This window comes from Apteryx mantelli, chromosome 1 (assembly GCF_036417845.1).
Source record: "Apteryx mantelli isolate bAptMan1 chromosome 1, bAptMan1.hap1, whole genome shotgun sequence".
NCBI classification, from domain to species: domain Eukaryota; kingdom Metazoa; phylum Chordata; class Aves; order Apterygiformes; family Apterygidae; genus Apteryx; species Apteryx mantelli.
In genome coordinates, this window is record NC_089978.1 from 94781449 (window position 1) to 94793626 (window position 12178).

A 12178-nucleotide genomic window follows, 5' to 3' on the forward strand; every position below is an offset into this window, starting at 1 on the left:
GTTTACTCTTCCATACTTATTAATACATCTTCCTTGAACTGGACAGAGACTATGTGGGATTTCTGCCTTATTTCATGCAAAAGTTTGTTGAAACAAAAGAGCAAGAAATTTCAGGAGGAGTGAAGACATTCTCAAGGAAGTCAAATGTTGAATTGAAGAGCTGGATTCTAGCCATATCTCAGCCACATTCAGCAGCTCTCTGGTGCTAGTCAAGTCACTTTAACCAACTGATTCGCAAAGACTAGGTTATTATGCTATTATGCTTGATTTTATATGGGTTGAATTTGCAGAAGTGCTTAACCTTACCAGATGCAATTGAAGCCTTTGAAGACTAAGCTTTGAACAAAAGATGAAATACAACATTAAATACTCTGCAATATCAGTTTCTACCTGGTTCATCTAAAATCAGTGGATAAATGCTTACCTCAGTGCCTCCATGTAAAGCAGAAATTCAAATCTCATGCACGTTTTGTGCAAATACAGGAACTGGTTTTCAGGCAGTTAGATGATGTGGTGATGAGCACTACAGAAACTAATAATTTAGTTTTCAGTGCAGTTTGACTAATGTGAAGTAAATAGGATATGAGAAAACATAGTGAAAGACGTAGGTAAGAAGACATTGATTAGATACTGCATGCCCTGCATGGTTCAAGGCATTTGTACAAAAAGGAGTATGTAATTAAAATTTTATCATCATGCACTCATGAAAAAGGGCTAAGCTACAGTTGCACTGGTAACCTTAATTATAGCACTTCTTAGCCTCTTAGCTTGCAACCGCAATAACATTTTCAGATGTTGGTATTTTGGGTGCAATATATATATATGTGCACCTTGTGGAGTGCGCTACATCTAGTCTGCTGTTATTGTTTCGCTTGGAAACAGAACTTCTCTGAAAAAAACTTTAGTGTGTTGCTTCCTTAGCTTTTGTTTACCCTTCTTTTAGATGGAGAAAAGCCAGGTTTCTTGCAGGAGACAGAGCATGCTTAGTTTAATGCAGAATTCCTGGGCACATATCTGAAGATTAGATCAAAGATCGGTCACTTGGCAGCGTTCCACCACCTCTTGAAAATAAGGCTGAAAGCTTAAGCATTTACAAACCTTTTTGTTCAGCCCCGAAATGACACTTTTACTGATTTGGTCTGAAGACAGGAATATAAAGCAGTTAGGGTCCCTGAAACAACAATTAAGCATGCAATTCCATATAACACACACAAAAAAATGGAAATTTCAGATGTCATCTTAAGCATCTAAACATCATTGGGTGTAGTATTCTTCCACTGATCAGGATCTAGCCTGACAGTCTCATCTTAACCAGCTCAGGCCTGTAGTCAGTCTATGACAAAGTAATAAATGGAGGAAAAATAGCATCAGTCTATAATTAAGAAATGAGAGCTATTTAAGGTCTTCATTACTGTGGTATTGTATGTATTTATGTTTGCAACAACTCAGCTGACGTCAAAGTATTTATTCATGTTCCAATTGTGAGTTCAATGCTAGTTTCAAAAGCACTCAGCAGCTGACCTTGTAATGCCCTCTCATCACCCTACCTCCCCATCCTCTCACAGGCCATCTCTTACTTTGAGGGGTTGCCACCATTCCTTCCATAATAACTTGTCTGTCACTATTTTCACCTCTGTCTGATCAAAATATATGTTTGTGCCTGCTAATTTTTGATAGAATCCACTTTTCTGCAAAATTAGTACTAATACATCTATCACACATTTACTAACTTTACTAGCAAAATAATTAATCTTTTTCTCCCTCCAGGTTATATGCAAAGAGGTTTAACCAGAATTACTTGTAAAAGACTACAGTTTCCCTCCTGTCAGCAATGTAAATTTTCCATGACTCTCATGCCAAAATTACTTTGGCTGGAACTTTTTATCACTGAAATCTTCATATGCTTTTACTTCCCACTCTTTTTCCAAAATTTGTTAGGGAGGTCATTGCTGAGTAAGCCATCCCTAGCTTTTTTCACATTCTCTTGGGGACAATGTTTTTGGTTGGCTATGATCTTGCATAGCTGAATTTACCAGTCAGTGGTGGTTCAGGTAGGGAGAACAAAATAATCTCTTCAGACCATTTCCAGTCTTCTGCTATGATTCTATGGTGCATCTTCCATTTGATCATGTATCGTGATATCCATTTGCACCCTCTTTTCTGTTAATCAAGTCAGTATGTGTTCACTTCATTGTCACCCCCATCAGCATAAACCATATACCTCACCAATTGCTTTACAGACTGCACTTTAAGTGCATTTGGTTTGTGGTTGTAGCAAAAGCTGCTATGTCAACTGTGTATCTGAGATCAGGTAATAGCTGTCTCCAAGGTTTGATAGGATTTACCCGCTTGCTGCTCTTAGTACTACTGGGTTTAGTGGGAGGCAGATCATAAAGCAAGTAAAATAAAATAAATAGATCATGAAACTGCATTTTCAAGGCCAAAGGCCAAAGCTGCCTTGTTTTAATGAAAATTCCCTTTGTTTCCCTTTGTTTCACTTTCTTTTACTGGTTTAATCATTTAAGATACTTAACACACAGTCTGAACATATTTTAAAATCTTGTTCTTGTCACTTATTCCCAGACTAGAAGCAGTGGGGGGACACTGCTTGTGGGAGAGGCTCTGATGCCTCTTTCCAGTTCTGCTTTTTCTAGCCACTGGAGAAGCAGCAGCACCATATAAAGAACCCTTAAACTTTCATGCTCTTCCATTCAGAAAGAGAGAAATAGATACCATGACTCTGCTTCCTTCTTCCCCATGACTGAACAGCAGATTTGACCAACTCTTCAGAAACCAGTGCTCTTCAGTGGTGACAAGATCAGAGCTGCACTCCAAAGAGGTGACTACAATTTGTCTCAGAGCTGCAGCAGCACTGATTGCAATATGAACAAACCACTTAGAACAAAATTTCAAACAACTTATATATTTTTTTCAGCCAACTCAAAGTATAACCTAAGTCATGCTCTTAAAAGGAACTAGCTAGTTTATCTTAGTGATATCTATACAATTTGCAATTTATTCTTTTAGTGTAGACAGACACCTATACTCTGCAAAGCCTATTGACTGCGAGCTACACCTGAGTTCCTCATCTTCAGCTGTTTGTTCTCAAAACTGTCTTTCTATTGCTGCCAAAATCAGAGTCTGAAGGTCAAATCAAGGGTGGATAACAAAGACATGATGTTCTGATGAGACCGACAATTAAATATTAACAAAAGGAATAATGCAAAGTTCTTTCTCAATTAGTGGGTTCAGTGGGCTCAGTTAGCTCCATCAGATATTTCTTGGATGCTTCAGTGAACAGCCTAAGCTTAGCAGTTGAGGGAGAGAGAATATGAAAGTCATTGCATATCATTTTCATATGCATGGCATTAAAAAAAAAAAGCAGTATTGCAGGAGTGCAGTCTTAATTTGAAGACCACAAATATGACAATGACAATGATGAGAATTTTAATTATACATAAAGGGTACATTTGAATACAGTGCAATATGTGTAATACAAATGTAAATAAAAGCCCCACCTCTTTTCTTAGCAAAAGTTCCAGTCACAAGTGTAAGTTGCGGTTGGATCCTCTTCCTAGATTTTAAAGGAAAGCTGGAGAGTGTTATGGTCAATGATGAAATCTGTAACTAAGCAAGAATTTGATATGTGTCATAAAATCTCCTATTTCACAGCTTCAGAGTAGGGGATCAGGAAGGAATATTCCTTATGTGTAGAGCATCATATATGTGTGGTTTACTTCATTACAGATTTTTTTTAACTTCTTCAGCTACGCCAAATGCAAGAGTTTGAAACTGCAGCTCACTGCCTATGGGTGCTGCAGATGTCAGCTATAGAGCTGTTTTCTTCCTACCATGCAGCAGACATGGAAACCAGAGAGTTGCCTGTGCAGCCAGACTCCCAGTGGCTTTCATGTGGTCACTACATAATACAGCTGTCCATTTGGCAGCTTTACTAGCACGCTTATTTTAACAAGTTATGAAGTAAATCCAGGGGCAATAGGCTTATTCTACCATGCCAATGTTTTCTAGAATTTCCTAAGGTATAGTTTTATACATGTTAGATTACTGAATGCATGCTTTCCCAAGCTGTGGCTAGCTGCTTTTTTGCTTTTTTGTTAACCAAGACTGCCTTGCAAACATATGACCATGAAACTGCACTAATTACTGAATTAGTTCCAATTTAATGTCTGGTTTATCATAGACCTATTTATGGATAGACCAAAAGCTTTTCTGGCAAATTAGCAGGAAATGGGAAAAAGAAATATCAGTATGAGCTTCATAACTGTTGGCACCAACTGCGCCTTACTTATGCTCTACTTTAATGATGTTGTTTTATTTTTGTTGTAGAAAAAGCTGGTATAAGAAGCCTCTAAATTTCATTGAGCTATTAAGTTCATGATGAAAATAACATTAAGCTAATGTTCCCTGTTTATTTCAGAAATAGAATAGTGGTGATTTTGGATCATTAAAATGCTTTAATAAATTTAGCAAAGAAATTATGGGGACAAAACATCTTTAGCAGATGTGGAACCTTGTTGACCATCATACATGAAAAACACAAATTAAGCCATCATCCTAGTCTAGAAATCCCATAGCTCCTTTTAGCCAGTGTATTTTAAGTTGGCAGCACAAGGTATCTGGTTCTTTTAAATAACAGGTAAAGTAGTAATCAGCCAGGTTTGGAAAAACTGATTTTTCTTCCATGAGGCATTTAGGATGCAGTTCTTGTGTCTCAGTTTCTACTTCGTTGGGTAAAAGTAATTTCAACGGGCAAACCTAAGGAGGGCAAGATAACTTAGTGTTTTGCCAAGTGTGGCCAGGATTTGGTCACATAGTTTCTATTTGCTCCTATTAAGATAACAATCTTATCCGTTTTCTATTGCATTAGTAATAATTATCACCCTTTTTTATATTTGCCTATATTTTGCTACATTTTTAGTTGCACTTGTAATGCAGAGTAGGTGTATCAAGCTGCATGAATCCTGGTTGCTGCCAGCCCGCATGCATGGATTTTCTTTGCATTAAAACTAGAGAGCAAAGCAAGAAGTGGGGATGTATGCAATGGTATCAGGATGCAGATATCATAGGTACCTGGAATCTGCAAAGCTCTACTAGGACTTCTGCTAGGACTTATCATATAGATATGGCCTGCATGGCCTTTCTGAGAATATCAGAAAGTGAAAGAATTATCAATCTGAAACTTAAGAATAGCAAATAAATATACTGACTAGACTTCAAAGCAAATGTTTGGTTAGCTCCCTGCTTGAGGTAGTGTTTTGCTCTATACATTTGACAATTAGAAACTGCCTTTATGTAATATTGAAATCATTTTTCTTGCATTTCAAGTGGAAGCTGGATGAAATGTATATCACATCTGTAGGGAAGGAAGAGCCATTCCCTGATGGTTGGCCAAGGAACAGCAAAGACAGCAGCTGCAGAGGCAGCTGGAATTGTCACCCTCACAGATGGAGTCAAAGTGCTCAGCTACAGCTGAAATAGGAGGGAATGAACGAAAACAGGAGGAAAGTAAAAACAAGTAAATGGCAAACCAAAAGCTTTATATTAGCTAAGAAGCTAATTCTAGCTAATATTAGCCAGAAGCTAAACCAGAAGTATTAGTGCCCTAATAACATCTGAAGGTTTCCTGCATATTCATGTGTAACACTGGCCTGGAGTTCTCTTCGGGTGCCAGAGAAAGCTGTACCGTACTGTAGAAAGCGCAGTTTCCCTGAACAGGATTAGAACAGAGACAGAAGTATCTTTAAATATCCACATTTCTTTCTTTTTCACATGCAGAGAATAAACAGAGTAAAAAATGTGGAGACTGGAAGATATCTTTCCAAGTTACATTGGCATTCTGTTTCAAGGGGCTTGCCTTTTTCTGGTGCCTTAACAGAGGACTGACTTATAAGAACATAAGAAATGTTAGATTAGACTAGACACACATCAGTGGTCCATCTCTGACAGTGGCCAGCAGTAGACATTTTAAAGAGTATGAAAACTAGGAAGGCATATCACGAGCCTTTCCCCGGCACAACCTCCTAGTATTCAGTAATTTAAGGCCTACTGGTCTTAAATCATGAAGTCCCTTTTCTACATTTTCCAGGATCTGATTGTTTGCATCAGTGCCTGGTTATTATACTGATTTTAGACTAAAGTATCTCAGTTGATTTGAACAAGGTAATGTGACTGTCTAACCAGTATAACAGAGTAGAAATCAGGATCTCTGCATTCTCCTTAATTTTGTCACCGAAAAGTAGAAAGTATGTAAATTAGGAAATGGATTTTAAGCAGAAATTTGAACCAACAATTTGTTAGTAGCTTAGTAAGCATAAATAGAAGTGCCCATTTGAAGGTGTTTGTACAAATGCAGACTTTTTCAACATAACGAAATAAGGGAATTAAGATCTCATTGACCTAATGGGAAGATAGGAGTAGCCTTTTGCATTCCAATGTTTTTCATATTTTCTTAAAAATGCTGTGAAAAGGAAATTTCATGCCAAAGGACTTAGGCCTAGCTATGTTAGATACAGATGTTTATGTGCTTATATGAAAACTGCTGAGGCAAAAAGAAGAAAGGGAAATATAATATGCAAGCTCACACTAAGACAATGTGCTTTTCAGGGACAGATGATATTAAAAGGAAAAGGAGAAATACAGTTTCTGGATCTGGACATCACCAGGGATTAAGCATTCACTCAGGGTTTGAATACAGTTATTTTCTTTCCAAGGTCACTGGTTTCCATGTCAGTCAGACCCTCATTAAAATAGAAGATTTCAAAAATGAGAACTTAAACATGGACACACAATAAATTAAATGCATCTTTAAGAAAGCACTGAAAATTATATAATCTGTATATGAATAATTTACATTAAAATTGTGGTTGATAATGAATATTATGTGTATAAATATAAACACTAACCCAGCTTTTAAAAGTAAAAGGTTCTTTTTTTTTCAAAGAAATTTGAAAGTAATTTTGAAATAGCCATGCTGGTCAGTAAGTCTACAGGAGAGTCAACTGATCACCTAAATGCTTATGAATTAGTTTTGCCAAAGATGAAAAACCATTTCAGAGATTCAGATCCTCACTAGAACCTTGTTTTGTCTCAGTGTTGGACTGGACAGCTACTCTGCATCTTCCAAATACTATCTATAATAGAACTGATATCTGATGCTGAGTGCCAGATCTTTATAAGATGAGTGATCCTAGTTAAGAAAAATGTTACCCAGACCTGTACCTATGAAACAGTACATAGTGTGGAGGGACAATACCTTAACTTCAAGGTGCCTGCCTAACTGTTATTATCAATCATCTCCTATTTAGTGTATTCTTAGAACTGCTGTTGTTCCGTAGGTTTAATAACGGGCACTAGCATTTAAAGTTTCTGCAAGAGAGCATTGCCTCATGTGTTTAGTTCAGGTAGACTCAACTGTCTGTGCATTCATGCTCCATCAGCTCCCTGTAAGAAATACAGTTCTAACTTTCAGCCCTAACTCCGCAGAAAATAGATTGTGGACGAATGCCTGAGGTCACAAGGAGCTCCTCTTCCTATTCAGTGAAGCACCAGGGTGGCAGATGAGTTTGAGCTGCTGGACCCGTATGAAAAATGACTGGTTCCAGTGCTTCACCACATGGGGCTCATTCTGCACTCAGAGCCTTCAGACAGGATACTCATCCAATTTACAGCCTGAGACAGACAAGAGTCTGGCAATCTGAAGTGACGTAACCAAAACCTCTCCGACATCCCTAAGAGATAAAAATAGACTTCAAAATCACTCATTTGAACAAACAGATGAACAGGAATTCAACTGAATTGTATGTTTTTTAAGGGACAAACAAAAGCATGTATACCATTCTTTTCTAGACTTGCTGTAATACTGGATTAGTAGCTAATTTTAAATTGGACTTCCTTTAAGTAGAAGCAGTCTCCCCAAAATGAGAAAGCAGGGATTTTTTTTCCCTGAAGTATTAAACTAGAAACCATGACAAAATACAGTAACAAAATGGCAGTTAGACAGCCAGCAGAATCTGTGCTATTTACAATTTTATCAAACGAGTCCCCTTCTGCAAACGTTTTGGCCTTTGCATATTTACATTCATGTGCTTCATGCATTGATATGCTTCATGTAGCACAGCTACTGCACTCCATCAATTAATGCTGCTCTTTCTGGTTTCTAGTTGGCAGATTTCCATTGCTTCTTTGTTTCCCTGTTTCAATGGAATACATGTTAATTTTACAGTAAATGCCAGTTTACATTAGCTCAGCTGTCCTCATGACATAATTTGACTTGAAGTTATGCAAATTACTTCTTTCCAGATACCTCTGATTAGCTGTAAAAAACACTCCCTAATTAGTCCTGAGATAATCAGGGCAAAATCACGGTTGATTACATACACTGAATTTGCTTCTCAAATCTGAACTGCAGTATTTCCTGCCACAGGACCTGTAAGCACTCAGTAGAGTTTGCACCTTTCCTTCCCTTGAAAAGCACTTCAACTCACAGCTTCATCAGCTCAAACCATCCTTTTTATACTGACCCTATCCAGACAGCTAGGAATCCCTGCTGACAGTCTTAAGTGAAACGCCAACCAGGTGCAGTACAAATTCTGCCTATTGCTGAAGACACACAGTAGTAAATCTTACTGGAAATGCCTAAGTGTCAGAAAGCTTTAAAACTGGCAGCAAAGAAAGCTGGCACAAAAGCAGATCTTCTGATTAAAATGACATTGTCACTGATATCAAAGTGACAATTTTAGAGGTCAGTAATTTATACTGTATTTCCAGTGGAATTCTGCTGGCCTGTCTCACACTGAACTCTTCCTGTCCCTCCATGATGACTCAGTAATTTATCATAACCCATTTTTCAGATAAAAAGGGAGAAGTGAACCTCAGACAGTTCAACATTCAGATTCAATTTGAGTAAACAGATAAATGTTTAAGGGTTTATTCAGAGTTTATTCTCCATTGCATAACACATCTTGAGACCTACCAGGACTGGCAACCTTTTCTATGTTGTCCCTAAACACTTCTCCATATAGAGTGCCTTGACAGGGTGAAGCGTAGGTTATAGACCTCTCAATAAAAACTCTCTGCTTTGAAAACAAGATCGCTGGCTGGTATTTTCTGTAAAAGCAAGAGGAATGATAGCTGAACTGGAGGTCATTTACAGCTTAACAACTCCAGAAAGAAACACACACACAAAAAGCCCCAGATTTGGTTTTGCCTTGTATAAGCCCTTGATGATACTGGGAATTCAAACTTGGATTTGAAATTTCCAAAGTGCTTTCTTCCAAAGTGGATGAGATTTGAACTTCTGATTTCTATCTTCAATTCAGATTAGGTCTACAATTCCTCCTAAAGTAAAGTACTCTTGCAAAATTTAAGGGAAACGTAACAGCAGAAGAGTGGAAATAGAGGTTTTTCAGCTTAAACTTGAAATGAATTGAGGATTTGATGAGACAGAGAGCTCAAAAAAGAAATTTTAATGACATAACAGTAGCAAGAGGAGAAAGATTTTGCCCCTAAATGAACCTTACAATGTGTGAAAGGAGGTCTGTGCAAGATAAAACGGAAAACAGGAACTTTTAGAATTAGGAATCTCGAGAATAAAAAGATATATAGTCAAGTTTTGCTCTCACTTATGACAACATAAGTCTGGAGCAGAGATATCACATTAGAATCTTACATAAATATTATACCAAGACGTTATCATAGTACTACCAAGAATGATGATATTACTGTTTTTTGAAGAAAGGACTGGTGAAGTTTCTTCGGACTGTGAATGGGAATCCTGTTCTTTCACTGATCCTTTCCCTTTATTTCCTCATTGCTGGGGGATGATCTGGAAAAACTAAGGCCTATCCTGAAGAATTTTGTATTATAATACATTCAATACAAGGTGGCCCTATATCCTCCCACACACTCTACCTGTAGGATTACACAATCCCTGTGCTGCAGAGAAAAGCAGTGTCAAAGACAGAATGCAACCATGAAATGGATTCCATAAAAGTATGGCACACAATCATTTTGGAATTGCCCTGTACCATGTTTATTGCAATCATGAAACTATGGTATCATAAATGTATCTCCCATCACCTATCCAATTTAACCAAATTCAGTCAAGGTATTCTGGGTTTTGGTGATGTTCTCACATAGAAATGAAAAACTGAAGGGAAGAGGAAGAAGAAATTATCCAGATAAATATTTGATCAAAATTTGAGGTAGAATTTAAAGGCATATATCAGCATGTCAAATTATTCACCTTTTTTTGCTGAGGATTCAAATCTACAGAACAACTAGCCCAGACCACAGTTTTACCACTGCTCACTTTCTCAGAGGCAGCTGTGACATGGGCAGGGAAGGTGCTGGAGATCATATAAATTAGTCCAGCAGCCTAGATGTCCTCCTCACTATGACTACATGGCCTCTCCTTACCACGTATATCAGAAGTAAACCCATCCTATGGCCAATTTCAGGCTCTCTTCCTCACCTGATAGCACATACAGTCATTGACAGTAACAATAAGCTTCTGTGGTTGTATGACAATCTAAATGCATGTAATACCAAACAATTTCAAAATTGTTAGGCACTCACATGGTCAGGCAACCACCGTACTAATCTTGCGTCCTGCCCTGACACACCTTGAGCAGTAATTCCCAGTCTGTGTCTTGGTTGCCCAGCCCTGCTGTGTTTCTGCCAGTGCTGCTCTTTCCCATTCCCAGAGTTAGGGCATAGTTATGGGGACAGTAAGGCCACACACCTACTCCCTTTTAACCACTCAGGTATTCTTTCCTCTTCTCCCAGTGATGTACTGTAGCATATACAGGATCAATGAAGGGGGTCTGTATTCTCTAGAGAGGATTGAGCGCAGGAGGGTTGTCTCATATCCAGGGGAACAAAGAAGGGGGAAAATATCCCTGAAACCCTTTGTGTTTCAGAACCTGTCACAGGCTGCAGTCTCTCAGGGACACATCCCAGCCACATCAGGGACAGCACTGGAAAAGGAAGGTTAGCGGTGAGAGGAAAAAAGAATTGCATTTTCTTCCCAGGCCGCGAGAACCCCACTGGCTCTTTTTCTAAAGGCTCCATACGTGAAGGTGCTATGATACATTTTTGGCATTAGTATTAGAAATTATTCAACTAGAACTGCCATCACAGTGAGGTGAAAGTGAAAATATGAATTTGAATCTTGTCATGGAGGATGACGATACATCCTCTACCTCCATGTAACTGAGGTTGACATTATATGACCCTATAGTGTCTCCAAAAGGGGATACCTTGTCCAACCCAAACAATTGTCCGGAAAACACTGCATTATCTTGAACCCCACAAAACACTCTTCCTTACTTCTGATTTTTCACACACTTCATATTCATTCTCATCTCAGAAGATTTTCACTCAGTATGAATGGATACTCTTGAGAAGCGGGGAGGGGTTCAGTGGAAGGGTGGAGGGAAGTTTGCTTTTGGACTAGTGTTCATTTGTGTGATGCATTTACTGTTATTACTATATTTTATGAAGGACTCATTTGTGTGTCATTCAAATAAATAAGTCCTGTGGCCTCAGATATGAACTACACAGACAGAGGAAATTCCACTCTGCATTTTTAAAGCTGCATTTGCCCCTATCACAAAGTAATTTATTCTAATGACATGAAAATTTTCACAGCACAGTAGTCTGCTTCTATAAAAATCCCAAGACCAAAGCATTCTTAGCCTATACAAAAATGTTGAAGCAAAGCCAAAACATTTGATGTCAAGGCAGGAAATATCGATCTTACAACAATGTTTTGCAACATGATGACTTTAATTCCATTATAGCAAATGCTTGCTCTTGATGTGGTCATTTTTATGACACATTTTACTGGAAAGGGAAGGCAGTTGTTCAAAGCAGTCTTGAAGATATGGAAAATGAACTATCTCACCCAAAGAATAGGATGGCTGTACTGCTGCTGATATATACAGTTGTATGTTAGTGCTCACCAGGGTCAACAACAAAACTCCTATGGACTTTAGTAGTGCAGAATTAGGATTTTATTGTTCAAATATGTCTTCTTTTCACTCTGATGGGTTGTAAGAGACACTACTTTGCATAATTGTATGGTTATTGAATTACCAAAATAGAGATAGGTGCATAAGCACCACCAGGCATTTATTGAGAAAATACAGGTCTTGAT